Source organism: Crinia signifera, chromosome 7 (assembly GCF_055691185.1).
Source record: "Crinia signifera chromosome 7, ASM5569118v1, whole genome shotgun sequence".
NCBI lineage: Eukaryota > Metazoa > Chordata > Amphibia > Anura > Myobatrachidae > Crinia > Crinia signifera.
In genome coordinates, this window is record NC_139223.1 from 63,914,212 (window position 1) to 63,934,941 (window position 20,730).

The window sequence follows — 20,730 nt, forward strand, 5'->3', positions numbered from 1 at the left end:
CCACAATCGTGGTTTTGGCGTAGGCTGAACAAGGGCCTATTGTTCTTTCTGTGCAGTGCCAATAGACGACGTCTTCCTTCTGCTTATTCTTGGCAAGTAGATAGCTGTTTACGTTGAGTAACATTCCTCTCCGGGACGGAACAAATGTAAATTCGGGCGGTGGTGATGGTGCTGGTGATATTGCTGCTGCTGCTGCTGCTGGTCTCGATTGATCTGCCATCTTAGAAAAAATAGCTGTAGCATATACCACAGAATACTTTTTCAAAATATGAATCCGGGACATTGAATGTAGGTATTTTTATAGTGTTTGAAATGGGCGTTAGTCTTTCGAAGTTAGAAAAAAACCTAACCCAATGAAAAGGCTTTATTTCAAAAAGTGGGCTGGTTTAAAAAGTTGGCTGGTTTAAAATTAGCCGTTAAGACTTGAACAGGTACTGTAAATTGGTTTGAAAATAAAATACGAAAATGCTGAAAATGTTTGATTTTAGTTTAGAGGACAACTTTAGGGTGCAACAGGAGTGAAGGAGGATGCCAGGTGCTAACCCTAATGAAGGGGTGATAATGCGGGTATCAGTGCTAGCATAGAGGTGAGCGGTACCGCTTCATTATGCTACTTGTGGTACTAAATTACAAGGGACAGTCGGATCTGTAGGTATCGGGCGCATCTAATATATACAGAAAAAGGGATGTCAGGGTAGAAATTTGTGGTGTCTACATGTACACAGCTTTGGGTACACTTAGGGGTGCAGCATTCAAAGTGTAGAATCTGAGGTGTAGATAAGTCTATATATATAAAACGGGGTGTACAGGGCAAGATTTGCGGCGTCTAAATGATTCTCCGAAACAAAGAAATCAAGGTGTATGTAGGTACATGCTTTGTTTACAGTAACCATGAATACAATTCGATTATAAAAATTCAATTAGCAAATGAGAATATCTGAGCCCAGTAGATATACAAAAGACTGAGGCGCCAGGAGTATTACACATGCTTTGGTTTAAGGTAACTGTGAATACACTTTGATTACAATAATGATATTAGCAAACTCAAAAGATATCTGACCAAGATATAAAATATTTCTTTCAAGATATAAAAAAGACTAAGGCACCAGGGTTATGACACATGCTTTGTTTAAAGTAACCGTGAATACACAGATTAAAATAATTATATTAGCAAACTCAAAAGACATCTGACCCCAGTGTCAAGATATAGAACCGATTTAGGCGCCAGGAGAATGATCCATGCTTTTAGGAGACATGATTTTATAGATAAATGGGTGTAGGCACAAAACATTTTTATTTATTTTTAAATTTCTTTATTAAAGCGCGCACATATTCCGCAGCGCTTTACAGAGAATATATGAACATTCAAATCAGTCCCTGCCCAAGTAGTGCTTACACTCTATATTCCCTTCCACATGTGCACAAACATGACATCACATCAGTCCCTGTCCCACTGTATTCCCTAACACATGTAGGCGCACACATTTGGATCAAAATAGGGGTAGCAGGCATATAAATGTAGACGGGAGGCTGTGTGACTCTATGAGGAGGCTTGGGGAGTCTGCATTTAGCCGGGAATGGGGGTGCCGTATTATATGGGTGCAGGTAGGGAGATGGAGGGATCCCAAGGGTGGAGACCGTGATGGGTGAGGGTGTAATGGGTGATTGCTGCACTGTGCCAGGTCATTGTGGCACTTGTAGTGCCACAGTCATGATAGACCCCGGCAATGCGATAGAGTGGAGCTAGGCGACTGAATGTACAAGGGAGGCTGTGTGACTTTGGGGAGTCTGGATTTAGTCGGGTATAGGGGTGCTTTGGGGTACCGTATTTTATGGGTGCAGCTAGGGAGATGGAGGGATCCCAGGGGTGACGCCCTTCCTGGGTGAGGGTTTAATGGGGGTGTGCGGCTCTGAAGAGTGGCAGGTCATTGTGGCACTTGTAGTGCCACAGTGATGATAGGCGCCGGCAATGCGCAAGAGTGGAGCTAGGCGACTGAATGTAGGCGGGAGGCTGTGTGGGGAGGCTGTGTGACTGTGTGGGGAGGCTTGGGGAGTCTGCATTTAACCGGGAATGGGGGTGCCGTATTTTATGGGTGCAGCTAGGGAGATGGAGGGATCCCAGGGGTGGAGCCCTTCCAGGGTGAGGGTTTAATGGGGGTGTGCGGCTCTGGAGAGTGCCAGGTCATTCTGGCACTTGTGGTGCCACCAGGGCCGGTGTGAGTCATGTTAGGCACCAAAGTAGGGAAGTATGCCTCTAGGGAAAGTGTGGGGGAGGTCTCAGAGGTTCCACAGCAGCCAGCTGCATTAAGTTCAACAGGGATGCTCACAGACATGCTAGAATATTGGAAAGGCTGACTTTAGCGCCCCCTGAGATCGCGGCACCCTACGCAGCTGCCTACTGGGAGCGGCAGTCATGATAGGCCCCGGCAATACGCTAGAGTAAAGCTAAGCGCCTGAATGTAGGCGGGAGGCTGTGTGACTGTATGGGGAGGCTTGGGGAGTCTGCATTTAGCAGGGAATGGGGGTGCCGTATTTTATGGGTGCAGCTAGGGAGTTTGGAGGGATCCCAGGGGTGGAGGCCTTCATGGGTGAGGGTGTAATGGGGATGTGCGGAGCTGAGCAGTGCCAGGTCGTTCTGGCACTTGTGGTGCCACCAGGGCCGGTGTGAGTCATGTTAGGCACCAAAGCAGGGAAGTATGCCTCTAGAGAAAGTGTGGGGGAGGTCTCAGAGGTTCCACAGCAGCCAGCTGCATTAAGTACAACAGGGATGCTCACAGACATGCTAGAATATTGGAAAGGCCGACTTCAGCGCCCCCCGAGATCGCGGCACCCTACGCAGCTGCCTACTGGGCGCGGCAGTCATGATAGGCCCCGGCAATGCGCTAGAGTACAGCTAAGCGCCTGAATGTAGGCGGGAGGCTGTGTGACTGTGTGGGGAGGCTTGGGGAGTCTGCATTTAGCCGGGAATGGGGGTGCCGTATTTTATGGGTGCAGGTAGGGAGATGGAGGGATCCAAGGGGTGGAGAACTTCATGGGTGAGTGTGTAATAGGGGTGTGCGGCGCTGAGCAGTGCCAGGTCATTCTGGCACTTGTAGTGCCACAGTCATGATAGACCCCAGCAATGCGCTAGAGTGGAGCTAGGCGACTGAATGTAGGCGGGAGGCGATGTGACTGTATGGGGAGGCTTGGGGAGTCTGCTTTTAGCCGGGAATGGGGGTGCCGTATTTTATGGGTGCAGCTAGGGAGATGGAGGGATCCCAGGGGTGAAGCCCTTCCTGGGTGAGAACCAAAAAGGGAAGCCCAAGGGGCTGTATAGAAGCGCTGGTTTCTATGTATTTGAAAGATCACACCGATGCACACCGTTGCTGCTCCCTGTCTGAGTTTGTGTGACTCAGGCAGAACAGGAAAAGGACATGCAGTTTGCACTGTCATGTACTATCAGGGAGCGCAATGGTGTGCAGCACAATAATCAACACTATTCTTTATAGCAATGTAAAAAAAATATTTAAAATAAATAAAAAGCAACAATTTCAATACATATATGTGCACTTCAGGAATTTCTCATTTGCAATTACAAGACAAACAGACAAGACTTACAGCATTTAACACATAGAGGCTTTTTTAGGCATATTCGGCTGGTATGAGGCTGGATAGATTAGAAAGTCATTCAAGGCAATGGTTAATTTTGTTTTAGGCAAGGCTTATTTATAATTACCAGTCCCGCACAGTTGAAAGAGACAAATCTCAAAGATAGTGTGTCCGGCTCAGTTAGTGTCCATGCTTTTAGGTACACGGTTACCTCTGTATAATTAGTAGAGCTCTCCTATTCAGTATGGAGAGGTGATGGAAGCTCTGCAACACCAGAAAATACAACGGCTGCTCCAGTTGGTAGTGGCAGCAATGATCTGCGGTAATTGGATCGGGCAGTCAGTGGTCAGCAACAAAACGCGTTTCTCCGCCTTAGGGTCAGCGGCTTCCTCAGTTGTGCTGACATTAGTATATATTGCGCTATTTATAGCGGTCCCGTTCGCGGGGTTATTGCAGCCGCACTTCCGGGTTTGCGCTCAACGCCTCGCTTTCAGATGGGCATATTTATAGTCTCTCGCGGCCATCTTTAGCTGTATTCCAAGCCTCGTTTTGAGTTTAGTACGTGACATCAATCTCTCGCGGCCATCTTTATTTTGTATACCAAGCCTCATTTTCGATATACTGGCCATCTATGTATCTGGCTCCAAGCCTCACTTTGGGAGCCGTTTTTTATCCATTCTGCTTTCCACTTAACCCCTTCCCGCCCTGAGACGTACCGGTACGTCACTGCAGCGAGGTAGTTCACGCAACTTGCCGTACCGGTACGTCCCCGCCGTGTCATGTCGCCTTGTCAAGTGACAAGGTGACATAGTAAAGATGGCTGCTGTCATCGACAGCAGCCGATCACTGCAATGCCCCGGCGGACCAATCAGAGTGGTCCCGCCCCGCCGATCGTCCTGACTAACCAATCACAGCCTTTCAATTGAAACAGGAAGTTTTGCTTCTCTTCCCGGGCTCTAACCGTCTCACTCGTGTTAGAGCCTTGGAAGGAGAAGCAGAGAGAGCTGTGTCAGAGCTGTTTTTAGTGTTAAAAAAACTAAAATTGCGCCGATCACCACATTACCCCTGCCTATACACATTTGATCACCCTTCCTGTGGTCATCTGTGCTGGGATCACCCTCCCTGTGGTCATCTGTGCTGTGATCATCCTCCCTGTGGTCATCTGTGCTGTGATCACCCTCCCTGTGGTCATCTGTGCTGGGATCACCCTCCCTGTGGTCATCTGTGCTGTGATCACCCTCCCTGTGGTCATCTGTGCTGTGATCACCCTCCCTGTGGTCATCTGTGCTGTGATCACCCTCCCTGTGGTCATCTGTGCTGTGATCACCCTCCCTGTGGTCATCTGTGCTGTGATCACCCTCCTTGTGGTCATCTGTGCTGTGATCACCCTCCCTGTGGTCATCTGTGCTGTGATCACCCTCCCTGTGGTCATCTGTGCTGTGATCACCCTCCCTGTGGTCATCTGTGCTGTGATCACCCTCCCTGTGGTCATCTGTGCTGTGATCACCCTCCCTGTGGTCATCTGTGCTGGGATCACCCTCCCTGTGGTCATCTGTGCTGTGATCACCCTCCCTGTGGTCATCTGTGCTGTGATCACCCTCCCTGTGGTCATCTGTGCTGTGATCACCCTCCCTGTGGTCATCTGTGCTGTGATCACCCTCCCTGTGGTCACAACCTAATTTTGTGTGTTGTGATCCGTATAATTTTTCTGTACGTTATCCGTACACTATAATTTTTCTGTACTTTATCCGTACACTATAATTTTTCTGTAGGTGATCCGTACACTATATTTCTGTGCGTGATCCGCATACTATATTTCTGTACCTTATCCGTACACCATAATTTTTCTGTGCATTTGCACACCATAATTTTTCAGTGCATTTGCACACCATGATTTTTCAGTGCATTTGCACACTATGATTTTTCAGTGCATTTGCACACCATAATTTTTCAGTGCATTTGCACACCATAATTTTTCAGTGCATTTGCACACCATAATTTTTCAGTGCATTTGCACACTATAATTTTTCAGTGCATTCGCACACCAAAATTTTTCAGTGCGTTCGCACACCATAATTTTTCTTTACGTGGCTTAATTTTTCTGGAAAATTGTCAGTGCTACAAAACCCCACACGTGTTGAAGCACCTCATAAATACATACACCAATAAAACTATGGCCCACCGAACATATACTGCCGAGGAGGCATACGAGTTTCTGGCCTCTGAAACTGAGTCTGCTAGCGAGGATGAGACAAATTTCCGTTTGTCATCCTCTTCATCATCTAGTGACTCTGATGAACCCCCAAGGAGGCAACGCAGGACTCCCACTGCAGTAGTCGAGTCCTCTGACCCCACATGGACAACCACTGAAATCTACTTACCCCAGGTCCCTGAGTTCACAGGGAATCCAGGAATACAATTCAATTCAGCAGGGTTCAGAGAGCTGGACTTTTTTAATTTTTTTTTTACTGATGATTTAGTTAATCTAATGGTCACCCAGACTAATGTTTATGCCCAACAATTTATTGAGCAAAACCCCACCTCTAATTATGCCCAGCCCCGCAAGTGGACCCCTGTACATAAAAATGAAATGGTTATATTTTGGGGCCTTGTACTGTGCATGGGGCTAGTGAAGAAACCCACGATTAGGTCCTACTGGAACACAGACATCTTATACAATACACCAATGTTCCGCGTGGCTATGTCAAGGACCCGCTTGGAAGCGATCCTTAGGTTTCTCCATTATAGGGATAATGCACAGTGCCCACCCCGGGATGACCCCAATTATGACCGGTTATATAAACTTAGACCCCTAATAGACCATTTTAGTACCAAGTTTGCCCAGGCATACATCCCCGAGAAGCACATTTCAATAGATGAGTCCCTGGTACATTTCAAAGGGAGGCTCCAATTCCGCCAGTACCTGCCAAGTAAGAGGGCAAGGTATGGCGTGAAGATGTACAAGCTGTGTGAGATTACATCAGGGTACACACACAAATTTAGGATATATGAAGGTAGAGACACAAAAATAGACCCCCCCACAATGCCCCCCCTTACTCGGAATTAGTGGGAAGATAGTGTGGGATTTGGTGCACCCACTGCTGGACCAGGGATACCACCTGTACCTGGATAATTTCTATACCAGCGTCCCACTATTCAAAAGCCTCGCTTCCAGAAGTACTGTGGCATGCGGCACTGCACGTAAAAATAATAGAAGCCTCCCTAGGTCGCTGCTTGGGCAAACACTTAGAAGGGGCGAGAGCAGGGCATTATGCAGCGACAATGTACTGTGTGTCAAGTATAGGGACAAGAGAGATGTCCTTATCTTGACAACAGTGCATGGCCATAGCAGCACCCCTGTCCCAGTGTGGGGCACAAGTACCGTAACCCCAAAACCCAACTGCATTTTGGATTATAATAGGTACATGGGGGGGGTCGACCTGTCAGATCAAGTGCTGAAGCCTTGAGAAAAACAAGGTTCTGGTATAAAAAATTAGCTATACACATAGTACAAATGGCACTGTACAACGCATTTGTACTACATGCGTTTTGCAGGCCAAAGGGGGACATTCCTGGAGTACCAAGAGGCAGTAATAAAGGTCCTTATTTTTGGCAACCAGGAACAGGGGGGCCCTAGTACTTCTGGAAGCGAGGCCTCGCGAATTGTACCAGGGCAACATTTTCCGAGTGAAGTCCCCCACACTGGAAAGAAAGGAAGGTCCCAGAAACGATGTAGAGTATGCTACAAAAAGGGGATAAGAAAGGACACAACTTACCAATGTGAAACCTGCTCCACAAAACCCGGCTTGTGTATCAAAGATTGTTTTAAGATATATCACACTTCCCTTGAATTTTAATGTTTTAAAATTTATTTAGATGTACTCCACACAGCTTGTACAAAGAGCCGCATGCCATTACCTTCCCTTCTGAGTCTTGCCATGTGTCCAAACAGAAATTTACAAACACATATATGCTATTGCCATACTCAGGAGAAAAAGCACCCCATAATATGTTACACAATTTCTCCTATTAACCCTTGTGAAAATGGCACATTTTGATCTAAAGCTACATATTAATGGAAAAAATTAGTTTTTTTTATTTTCACAGCCCATAACAATTTGACAAAACACCAGTGGGGTCAAAATGCTCACTACGGCCGTAAGTGAGTTCCATGAGGGGGGGGCTAGTAACAAAAAGGTATCACTTGCTTGGGATTTCCACTGCACAGGTACAATATGGGCTCTGCAAATGCAAGATGGCGCCCGAAAACCATTCCAGCAAACTCTGTGATAAAATGGCACTCCTTCCCTTCTGAAGCCTGCTGTCTGCCCAAATAGCGTTTTACAACCATATATGGGGTATTGCCATACTCAGGAGAAATTGTGTAACAAATTTTGGGGTGCTTTTTCTACTATTGCCCTTTGTGGAAGTATAAAATTATGGGGTGAATCTACAAATTAATGGAAAAAATGAAATTTTTCATTTTCACGTATCGATGCCTAACAATTTGACAAAACACCAGTGGGGTCAAAGTACTCACTATACCCATAGATGAGTTCCTTGAGGGGTGTAGTTTACAAAATGGTATCACTTGTTGGGGTTTTTGACTGCTCTGATACAACAGGGGTTCTGCAAATGCAACATGGCGCATGAAAACCATTCCAGCAAAATCTGCGCCAAAAACGCCAAATGGCGCACCTTCCCTTCTGAAGCCTGCTGTCTGCCCAAATAGCGTTTTACAACCATATATGGGGTATTTCTAAAATCTGCAGAATCAGAGGATTATATTTTATATTTTGTCTCCTGGTTAACATATGTTATGTTACAGAATATAACTGATTAAACTTGAAATTCTGCCAAAAAAATGAAATTTTAAAATGTCACCTCCATGTTGCTTTAATTCCTGTGCAAAACCTAAAGGGTTACCAAACTTCTAAAATGCTGTTTTGAATACTTTGAGGGGTGCAGCTTTTTAAATGAGGTGATTTATGGGGGTGTCTAACATACAGGCCCCTCAAAGCCACATCCATAGTGAACTGGTCCCTAAAATTTTGACATTTTGAAATTTTCTTGAAAATTTGAAAAATTGCTTCTATGTTTATAAGCCTCCTACCGTCCTAAAAATGTAAAAGGAAGTTTAAAAAATGATGCCAACATAAAGTAATGGTAAATTCTAGTTATTAACTATTTTGTATGGTATGACTATCTATCTTACAAGCAGAAACCTTTATCTTTTGAAAATGGCAAATTTTTTCACATTTTTGCTAAATTTTGGTATTTTTTACAAATAAACACAGACTGTATGAACCAAAATTTACCACTAACTTGAAATACAATGTGTCACGAAAAAACAATCTCAAAATCAGTAGGATAAGTAAAAGCATTAGAAAGTTATTCCCACATAAATTGACACATGTCTGATTTGAAAAATAGGGCTGCGTCCTTTGGGCCCAAATAGGCCGCGTCCTTAAGGGGTTAAAAGCCTGCTGTTTATATAATGCCGATATTCCATGCCTCATACCAATGTAGCCTCAACACATACAGCATGGACAACAATTAACATATAACAACAAATATATATATAATTATTTATACATAATTATGAAAAACGAATATGTACAAATTCTTCACATTTTTATTTCATTTAAAATTAGTGATGATTTCTTTATAATGATTCAGATTTCCCCACTAGGTGGCGATGATTCTTTCTACATCCCTCCGCAGGATACAACTAATTCATCTTTATTCAATCAACAAACTATATTGCTCATAAATTTTTACAGAACATTAATCAATAACCCAGTCTACATGATTTATCTGCTTATTATATAGTTAATCCAATTTTGATTTCAATTAGTTCAGTCCACATAGGACCCAAAGAGTATGACCCATTGAATCAAAAAATGTACAGAGCGAGGACTCCCATTGTCTCTCCCCCCTACACATTATTTAACTCAATGCTGTCATTGAGGCCCAACGGATTCAGAGTTCTGAGACAAAATATCCAGTATGCCTCCCTCCTGCATAACTGGACATATCTATCTCCTCCCCTTGGGGTATTTTTGATGTGCTCAATACCTATCATGCCCCCACAATTGTTAACGCCACCCCACGATCAACGTGAACCCGAAGCGTGGCGAGCGCAGCGAGCCCGCGAGGGGCGGCAGTACGCGTCCTCCGACCTTTTCATGCCCTACTATCCACATTGGCGTGGAGTTGAGAATAGAATAGTGTGGCGAGCGCAGCGAGCCACCGAGGCCCGAAGCGTGGCGAGCGCAGCGAGCCCCGCGAGGGGACGCGGATACCTTCACAGGTAAATGCGTCCCCTCGCGGGCTTCACAGGTGTCCGCTTTTCGCCACGGACACCTGTGAAGCCCGCGAGGGGACGCATATAACTGTGAAGGTATCCGCGTCCGCTCGCCACGCTTCGGGCCTCGGTGGCTCGCTGCGCTCGCCACACTATTCTATTCTCAACTCCACGCCGACGTGGATAGTAGGGCATGAAAAGGTCGGAGGACGCGTACCGCTGCGCTCGCCACGCTTCGGGTTCACGTTGATCGTGGGGTGGCGTTAACAATTTTGGGGGCCATTTCAGAGTTCACGGTGACTATTAGGGCTCTGTGGCCCATTTAACATTGTTTCCTATGTAAAAATCGCGGGCATTGAGGCATTGAACACTAAAATCGGGTCCAATCTCATTTTTAACATTGGTCCCTATGGGAAATCGCGGCCATCGTGTCGCACCCGATTTTTAGTGCATTCGATGGTCGCGATGGGCGCCCTTCTAGGTAAAGAGTACCGTATTTAGTTTTACAATTTATGAATTCATTGATATCAATTGATAATGGGGGTGTGCAGCGCTGAAGAGTGGCAGGCCATTGTGGCACTTGTAGTGCCACAGTGATGATAGGCGCCGGCAATGCGCTAGAGTGGAGCTAGGCGACTGAATGTAGGCGGGAGGCTGTGTGACTGTGTGGGGAGGCTGTGTGACTGTGTGGGGAGGCTTGGGGAGTCTGCATTTAGCCGGGAATGGGGGTGCCGTATTTTATGGGTGCAGGTAGGGAGATGGAGGGATCCCAGGGGTGAAGCCCTTCCTGGGTGAGGTTTTAATGGGGGTGTGCGGCGCTGAAGAGTGGCAGGTCATTGTGGCACTTGTAGTGCCACAGTGATGATAGGAGCAGGTACGGCAACAGAAATCTTGGGGCCCTGTACAATGATATTTCTGGGGGCCCCACCTAATCCCAAATCCACACAACGCTCTTTTGCATGAGCCTCATTTAACCTTTTGCTGCTCCAGAACCTGCTTTCAGGTGTGGACTTCTCTCGCTGGCTTCTGGCTGCTGCTGGCCTGTCACTTTTACAAAAGAATGCCTAGCACTACGAGCAGGCAGCGCAGGTCTTTCACAGAGTGTGGAACATACGACCCATGCATGCACAGAAAAAAAAAACAGGAGCCAGAGACTGAGGCCACAGCACCAGCGGTGGGTACGGCTTTGAGCCTGCAGCCCCAGGCCATGCGCACACACACAGTAGATGGCTCTGCGCACCGAGTGGCAGGGTGCACACACAGTAGACGGCAGTGGCACACAGTGAGTCAGTCAGACTCAGCCAAAAACAGATGGTGCACAGTAGACGGCCAGGCCCCAAAGGTCACTGACAGGCCAGCTACTACAGGTAATGGTCGTGCTGGGTCATGGAAATTCTGGGGCCCTAAAGATCTCTGGGGCCCGTCACACTTGTCCCCCTTGACCCCCCCTGTCGCCTGCCCTGGATAGGAGCCGGCAATGCGCTAGAGTGGAGCTAGGCGATTGAATGTAGGCGGGAGGCTGTGTGACTGTGTGGGGAGGCTTGGGGAGTCTGCATTTAGCCGGGAATGGGGGTGCCGTATTTTATGGGTGCAGCAAGGGAGAAGGAGGGATCCCAGGGGTGGAGCGCCTCCTGGGTGAGGGTGTAATTTGGGTATGCAGCGCTGAGCAGTGACAGGTCATTGTGGCACTTGTAGTGCCACGTTAGAATACTGCTGTACAACAGGACTATAGCGGTGTGTAGATTTAGACAGATATGGGTGGATTTAGGAGTGGTGCAGCGTTGACAGAGTGGTGATGTAGGGTATTGAGCAGGGTGTCATTACCATCATGAATGGGTGCAACAAGAGAGCAGTAAGATGTTACCCTATTAACGGTCGACCTTGTGTACGGCGACCTAAATAAGTTCGACTTATAAATGGCCGACCTTTCACTCGTCGATGAAATAGCGTTCGATGTAATGCGGGTCGATGTTACGTGTGTCGACCTAGTTGTTGTCGATCTAAGTACTGTCGATTTATTGTTTTTTCGAAGTTCTGAGTTTCGACCTAATAGTTATCGATGTAAGTACGTTCGATGTATTGCAGTTCGATCTTCGGTGTATCGACCAAGTTGTTGTCGATATAAGTACTGTTGATGTATTGTGTGTTCGATGTTCTGTGTTTCGACCTAGTAGTTTTCGATGTAAGTCCGTTCGATCTATTGCATTTCGATCGTTCGTGTGTCGACCTAGTTGAAGTCGATGTAAGCATAGTCGATGTATTGTATGGTCAGCGTTCTATGTTTGCCGATCATGTTAATGTCGAACTTATGTTACATTCGACCTAAAAGGTTTCGATGTAATGTTACTGTCGACCAATGGAGTGTCTGTGAAGTGGTGGCGAGCTAAGTTCGTTCGATCTTCCCGTGATCGACCAAATGACCGTATACCCTTCATATATGTCTAAATGTTATATCTGAAGGCCTTGGGGTTTTAGGAATGGGTACCCTCTTCTTCCAGTATCAGAGGACCCCAACGCGCCACAAAGCTGGTGTACCTAGCCGAGTGTACCTGTACATCAAATTTATCATAATTCATGGCGCGTTGTAGTGAATTGATCAGTTCCGTGAGGGATGGGGCATTTCTGGACACCCAGCTTCTCATTATTTGCTTTTTTGCCAATGTTACTAATATAGTAAGGAAATGGATGTGTTTAGAAGCTTGAGCGTCCAGATTCCACCCATCGAAGTTGGCAAACAAAAGTGGGAAGGGGTGAATCGGTACTCTCAGGCCTACGGTTTCATATATATAATTCAGTATTTTATTCCAATATTTCTTTATATACCCACAGGTCCACAAATTATGCAAGAGAGTAGCGGATGAAGCTCCACATTTCAGGCACCTCCCCGATTCCTCCACGTCAAAATGTTGTCTCTGAGCCTGTGATATATATGCTCGGTGTATTGTTTTTAGGTGTGTCTCCTGTAGTAGTGCTGATTTAACAATGCGCATTGTTCTGTCAAAGTATTTGAATAAAATGTTGTCATCTGTCAAAGTTGGTATATCTCTAAGCCACTTTTCCTGAGCATCCTTTTTTAATTTAAGTGTGGTGGTTAATAAATATTCCTTATACAGTAATTTCGTTTTAAATGTCTGATTTCCAAACTTGCCCATAATTGAGTAAAGTCGGGAGCTTTTAGGGAAGGTAATTGCCTTTGAGGGCAGGGAGGAGACATAGTGTAATAGCTGCATCACTGGGAACAGGTTGCTAGGAGTCAATCCAAACTCGGATTGTAATTGGTTAAAAGATATCACCTTCCCTCCAGGGTCAAATACCTGAGCCGTTAAGTCTTAAACCTTTCCCGAAAATGGGTCTGAAACCTGGGTTTTCCATACCTGGTTTAAACAATGGGTTTCCCCATATAGGTAGCCAATCCGTATGTTTGGGGGAACATCGAAAAGTTTTGCAAGTATATCCCCATGCCTCATAAGTGTCTTTGAAAAGAAGATGCGATAGAATGTTTTGGGATCTTGTTTTTAGGGGTGTGTAATAAGGCGCCCGGGGAATAGGGGTGGAATAGGGCACAGTCTAGATCATATAATGAACAACGACTGGAAAGAAAAAGATATGTCCTAAATAAGGTGCACCTAAGAATTTACAATAAAATTTAACCTTTATTAATGATTTGTTAAAAGGCTGCGAAAATTTTTTAAAAAACATAAACATACAACATAGATGGGGTAAACACAATTTAAAACTAAGGTGGCAGGCGGAAACTGCTGCTTAAATTATTGAGTCTTAATGTTTTATTGTTTGTATGTCCTTAACAACGCGGTGTGAGACCTCCTTATTATGGTAGGTCTACACTCAGGTCATATGGTGTGTAGACACCCAGGAGCGGTGCAACCAGCGCAGGTCCACTGGACTTTCTGCGGTGTTGCTACACGCCCCAATGGGGTCTTACGTGCTAGGAGTGGGTACAAACCTCTTGCAACTCCTAGTTCAATAATAATACGTCCTATAACTGATGTCAACACTTGGCCCGTCGATTGTTTGTTGACAAAGTATTATAGATGGTAAGTATTCAGTTTTTGTCTATAAGTGCTAGAGATAACACATCTGAAGTTCTGATCATTATAATGGCGCTCACTCTATCCTCCTGAATTAAAACTGGATGTCCTCTTGGTGCATGCTGACCGTGAGGAAATGAATTACCAGGGAGGATTTAGCGTTATAATAATGCCACAACTCAACTTTTGCGCTTTGTAAATAAATAGCGCAGGTTAGGTGCTCAATTTGTAACCTGGATACCCCTAGCTCAATACACAATACGGGGAAGTGAATAACCAGGGGGCACCAATTCTGAGGTGTATGATCTAATGGTCACTCTCAGAGTGGCATCATATTGTCTGGACCAAAATGTGTCAGGATGTCCTGCATAAATACCACGATTATATTATGCGCTTTATCTATAAATTGCGCTGTTCAGGTCCTTACATATATAAACTGGAGACCCCTGAATATAAGTATGGGGAAATAAATAACCAGGAAGGACCAGTCCTGGGGTGTCTGATGTCAATGACACTCTCAGGTTAGCGTGGTGACACCTGATCAGATTGGACCAGATTAAGTATAAAAATAGAGGAGATGATAGACAATCCCCAGCTATGAATGGCGCGCAGGGCACACGGGCACAAGTCTCTTTTTCAGTTTAGGACTGGAAACATATAGGGCATACACATAAATCAAAATGCATAAGTAAGAAAAATAATAAACAGCTGTCCGCCTGCGCACCGCTAGCCGGCACGCGCTTCGCAGTACAGCTTCCTCAGGGCCAACCAGACTCTGCCAAGGTGTGGGTATATATGGCATATGGGTATTAAGAGTGTCCAATCAGAATGCGATATCGGACGCGCCCCCGGAGACCCACCTGGGGTCATTCCTTCAATGGGATGCTCCGTTGTGAAAAGCCTATCAGGAAGAGCCTCTTAGGCCATGTGTATATGTATCAGCCAATCCAATGACCGGCTGTGCTAATGTGGATGCGTGTCATAGTAAGTGTCATCTGACATCAGGCATCCAATCACGCTGTTTCTAGTGTTTTTCTATCTGTTTTCTATTGGTTGCTATGGATACCAACGCTTCTGTGTTGGGTTATATATTTACAGCGTGGATCCTATGTACGTGCGCCGGTCAGTACAAAAGCCGGCTGTCCTGCTGTAAATGAACATCGCGATTCAGTATCATCTGACGCGTTGCGTCCGATCGCGTGTTTGTTTTACACTTGACCGGGGCTTGTAACTGGTTGCCACGGATACTGACGCTGTGCTCTGAGATTTTGTGTTAGCACAGTGGGTCTTGTGTCCGTGCATCGGGCAATCAGATGGCTGGTTTGTGCCGTTGTAGGTATACGTCATGATACAGAGTCATCTGACGTCTCGCGTCCAATCATGTTGTTTCTTTTCCGTCTGGCCCAAACCTGCTGTCGGTTACCAGGGAAACTGACGCTCGTGTCTCGGGTTTGTATACTTGTTCGGCATCTGTTGTCATGGTAATACATGGCGACGTGTGTGTTATGTGCGATCGGTGTCACACTTATGCTAAATAGCTTGTGTTTGTCCTGCCATGAGTTACAGGTAAGGAGCCGGGATTTGGCAGTTCATCAGTATAATTAGGGTGACCGTACTATTTACAGTTAGTCTTATGTTATTAAGGGGTGTATCTCTCAAAGTGCTGTTTGTATCTTCTATCTATTGAGAGAAACACTTGTCGTGGAGTCATAATGGATGGATGCCTTGATATACGGGGGTCCAAATAAATACATGTCTAAATATTTGAGGAACTTCATGATCCTTGAAAGGAATTGGTAGGTGTGAGTTGGGATACATGGTAGATAAATAAAGGATAAGAGAGATGATATCGTACTATCCGCCCTAACGGTGAATGTTTGCATATCATAGACAGATATTGGAAGTGAACAGTGAAACAAATTAAATACGTGTATGCTGAAAATTTCATTGGCCCATAGGGTGAGGTAAGTATGGGTGTGCGATCGTGAAGTGATCAGGTGACTGGCATAAAGTAATGACCACATCCACGTCTACTGACATGGATGATATTATTGTGGTAAGAGAAATATGGAAAAGTGTCCTAGAAATATAATTTCCCTTATGCTGTGGGAATGCAATAAGTGTGTGAGGATACATGTTAAGATTGGTGATAACAAAACACACAAACCGGCTGGTGAATGTGAGAAAAAAAAAGGTCACTCAAAGTGAAAGAAGACCTTAACGTGGTTAATGACATAGTGTGACTCCCTATATATAGTTGGGAGTATTGGGATATGAAAAAAAGGGGGATATAAGAGTGTATATCGTGAATAAATAGATTCTGTCACAATGCCAAACTTAAAGATTTTTGTCAAAAAGTTGGAAAGGACAGGTAGGGCTTCCATTTTTGTAATACAGTATTTCCTTATAAGAATGCGGAATAGCTATTGTCCTCGTTGAGGCCAGTAGGGGACATTGTGTTGGAAGAACTTCAAGAAGAGTCATCTTCTGACACCCCCATCCCCACCACTGAAAATCCTCAAATCAAGAAACTTAAAAAGAAGTCCAAGTTCTATCCGAACACACAGATATGTCCGGTAGTGAAGACCTATACCGATTTGGTCAGTAAAGATCTTGACCAATTGGAGGCCAATAAACACATCTACAAGTTTGAGAACAATCTATGCCCACTAGAAAGAGAAGCCCTCAAAGAAATGACCAATTGGGAGGACACAGTGATCAAGCCGTCCGACAAAGGCGGCAATGTGGTCCTGTGGTCCAGACAGCTGTATGTAAAGGAGCTGGAAAAACAACTCAATGACACGACATGCTACAAAAAACTAACATTTAATCCAACTGAAAATTATGTGGCACTATACTCTAGGATCATTGAAGCAGCAACAAGATCAGGAACACTCACCAAATCCCAGTCAGACTTTTTAATGGTCAAGGATGTGCGAATACCCACATTATACCTCCTCCCCAAGATCCACAAAAATGAGAAAACTCCCCCCGGAAGGCCGATAGTCTCAGGCATAGGCAGCCTTACAGAAAAAGCCAGCCAATTTGTGGATGCACACTTAAGAGATTATGTCCTCACACTACCTTCATATGTGAGAGACACAATGGAAGTGTTAAATAAACTACAAGACGTCACATTAAGCAAGGACACATGGCTTATTACATGTGACGTCGAAAGTCTCTATACGAGCATCCACCATCGCTACGGTCTTGAGGCGGTTGAGTATTTTTTAAAGATGGATAAAGAAAATGATATGCACGAATTGCTCTTACAACTGTTACAATTCGTACTCACAAAAAATTATTTTGTGTGCAATGAAGCCTACTACCTCCAGGTACGGGGGACTGCGATGGGGAGCACTTGTGCCCCCACGTATGCTAACCTGTACCTGGGGTGGTGGGAACGGGAGGTGGTTTTCAGTGAAGCCCATGAGAAATATACTGACCACATTCTACTGTGGATCAGATATATAGATGATCTCCTCATCCTATGGGAGGGGGAACAAGACCTCTTCATTGAGTTGATTAACATCCTCAACATCAACCATCTTAACCTGCATCTCACCTATGAGATGAGTAAAACAGCAGTTAATTACTTGGATTTACGTATATCCATTGGAGAAGATGGTTCAGTTAAAACTGACATGTTCAGGAAACTCATTGCTACCAACTCACTGTTACACAGTTCTAGTTCGCACTATCCCCCAGTCATTAGAGGGCTCCCCAAGGGAGAGTTCCTCCGCACAAAGAGGAACTGCTCCAGTGAATCCACCTACAAAATGAGGGCAGATGAACTCAGTAACCGTCTGACAGAACGAGGTTATAGTAAGAGGAGCATCAAGAAAGCCTATAATGAGACCAGCACATACAGAAGAGAACATCTGCTGGTACCCAGGACCAACAAAAGAAAAGATAAAGAGGAGGATACCATACGCTTCATTGGGACCTATTGCCAGGAGTGGCAAACAATCCAGTCAATTCTCAATCGACACATTCATGTTCTAAAAACGGACAAAGATCTGGCAGAACTCTTGGATGATCGGATCCAGTTAAGCTGGCGGAGAAGTAAGAATCTCCGAGACACACTGGTCCACAGTCACCTTGAAAAAGTCAAAAAACCATCACAGCAAAGACTGGGCTCATTCAAATGTGGTTCATGCAAGGCATGCTCCATAATGGTACAAAAGCAAGAATACACGGACAAATTTGGTCACAAGCATAAGATCAGAGATCATATAAACTGCAATACAGCCGGAGTAGTTTATAATTTGGAGTGCCCATGTAAAAAGACCTACATTGGGAAGACAATACGACCACTTAAAAAGAGGCTGCTTGAACATTTGAATAGCATTAAAAATGCCGAAAAAGATAAACGGGCAATGAAGGTACTCACCCCAGTTGCCAGGCACTTTCACAGGTATCATCAGAGCAAAATCACAGGCATAATGGCATACGGGATGCTTCAAATCAATATGGGGATAAGGAGAGGAGACTTAGACACTGAGCTCCTCAAACAAGAAACGCGATTGATCTTCATGATGGACACAATGTCCCCTACTGGCCTCAACGAGGACAATAGCTATTCCGCATTCTTATAAGGAAATACTGTATTACAAAAATGGAAGCCCTACCTGTCCTTTCCAACTTTTTGACAAAAATCTTTAAGTTTGGCATTGTGACAGAATCTATTTATTCACGATATACACTCTTATATCCCCCTTTTTTTCATATCCCAATACTCCCAACTATATATAGGGAGTCACACTATGTCATTAACCACGTTAAGGTCTTCTTTCACTTTGAGTGACCTTTTTTTTTCTCACATTCACCAGCCGGTTTGTGTGTTTTGTTATCACCAATCTTAACATGTATCCTCACACACTTATTGCATTCCCACAGCATAAGGGAAATTATATTTCTAGGACACTTTTCCATATTTCTCTTACCACAATAATATCATCCATGTCAGTAGACGTGGATGTGGTCATTACTTTATGCCAGTCACCTGATCACTTCACGATCGCACACCCATACTTACCTCACCCTATGGGCCAATGAAATTTTCAGCATACACGTATTTAATTTGTTTCACTGTTCACTTCCAATATCTGTCTATGATATGCAAACATTCACCGTTAGGGCGGATAGTACGATATCATCTCTCTTATCCTTTATTTATCTACCATGTATCCCAACTCACACCTACCAATTCCTTTCAAGGATCATGAAGTTCCTCAAATATTTAGACATGTATTTATTTGGACCCCCGTATATCAAGGCATCCATCCATTATGACTCCACGACAAGTGTTTCTCTCAATAGATAGAAGATACAAACAGCACTTTGAGAGATACACCTCTTAATAACATAAGACTAACTGTAAATAGTACGGTCACCCTAATTATACTGATGAACTGCCAAATCCCGGCTCCTTACCTGTAACTCATGGCAGGACAAACACAAGCTATTTAGCATAAGTGTGACACCGATCGCACATAACACACACGTCGCCATGTATTACCATGACAACAGATGCCGAACAAGTATACAAACCCGAGACACGAGCGTCAGTTTCCCTGGTAACCGACAGCAGGTTTGGGCCAGACGGAAAAGAAACAACATGATTGGACGCGAGACGTCAGATGACTCTGTATCATGACGTATACCTACAACGGCACAAACCAGCCATCTGATTGCCCGATGCACGGACACAAGACCCACTGTGCTAACACAAAATCTCAGAGCACAGCGTCAGTATCCGTGGCAACCAGTTACAAGCCCCGGTCAAGTGTAAAACAAACACGCGATCGGACGCAACGCGTCAGATGATACTGAATCGCGATGTTCATTTACAGCAGGACAGCCGGCTTTTGTACTGACCGGCGCACGTACATAGGATCCACGCTGTAAATATATAACCCAACACAGAAGCGTTGGTATCCATAGCAACCAATAGAAAACAGATAGAAAAACACTAGAAACAGCGTGATTGGATGCCTGATGTCAGATGACACTTACTATGACACGCATCCACATTAGCACAGCCGGTCATTGGATTGGCTGATACATATACACATGGCCTAAGAGGCTCTTCCTGATAGGCTTTTCACAACGGAGCATCCCATTGAAGGAATGACCCCAGGTGGGTCTCCGGGGGCGCGTCCGATATCGCATTCTGATTGGACACTCTTAATACCCATATGCCATATATACCCACACCTTGGCAGAGTCTGGTTGGCCCTGAGGAAGCTGTACTGCGAAGCGCGTGCCGGCTAGCGGTGCGCAGGCGGACAGCTGTTTATTATTTTTCTTACTTATGCATTTTGATTTATGTGTATGCCCTATATGTTTCCAGTCCTAAACTGAAAAAGAGACTTGTGCCCGTGTGCCCTGCGCGCCATTCATAGCTGGGGATTGTCTATCATCTCCTCTATTTTTATACTTAATCTGGTCCAATCTGATCAGGTGTCACCACGCTAACCTGAGAGTGTCATTGACATCAGACACCCCAGGACTGGTCCTTCCTGGTTATTTATTTCCCCATACTTATATTCAGGGGTCTCCAGTTTATATATGTAAGGACCTGAACAGCGCAATTTATAGATAAAGCGCATAATATAATCGTGGTATTTATGCAGGACATCCTGACACATTTTGGTCCAGACAATATGATGCCACTCTGAGAGTGACCATTAGATCATACACCTCAGAATTGGTGCCCCCTGGTTATTCACTTCCCCGTATTGTGTATTGAGCTAGGGGTATCCAGGTTACAAATTGAGCACC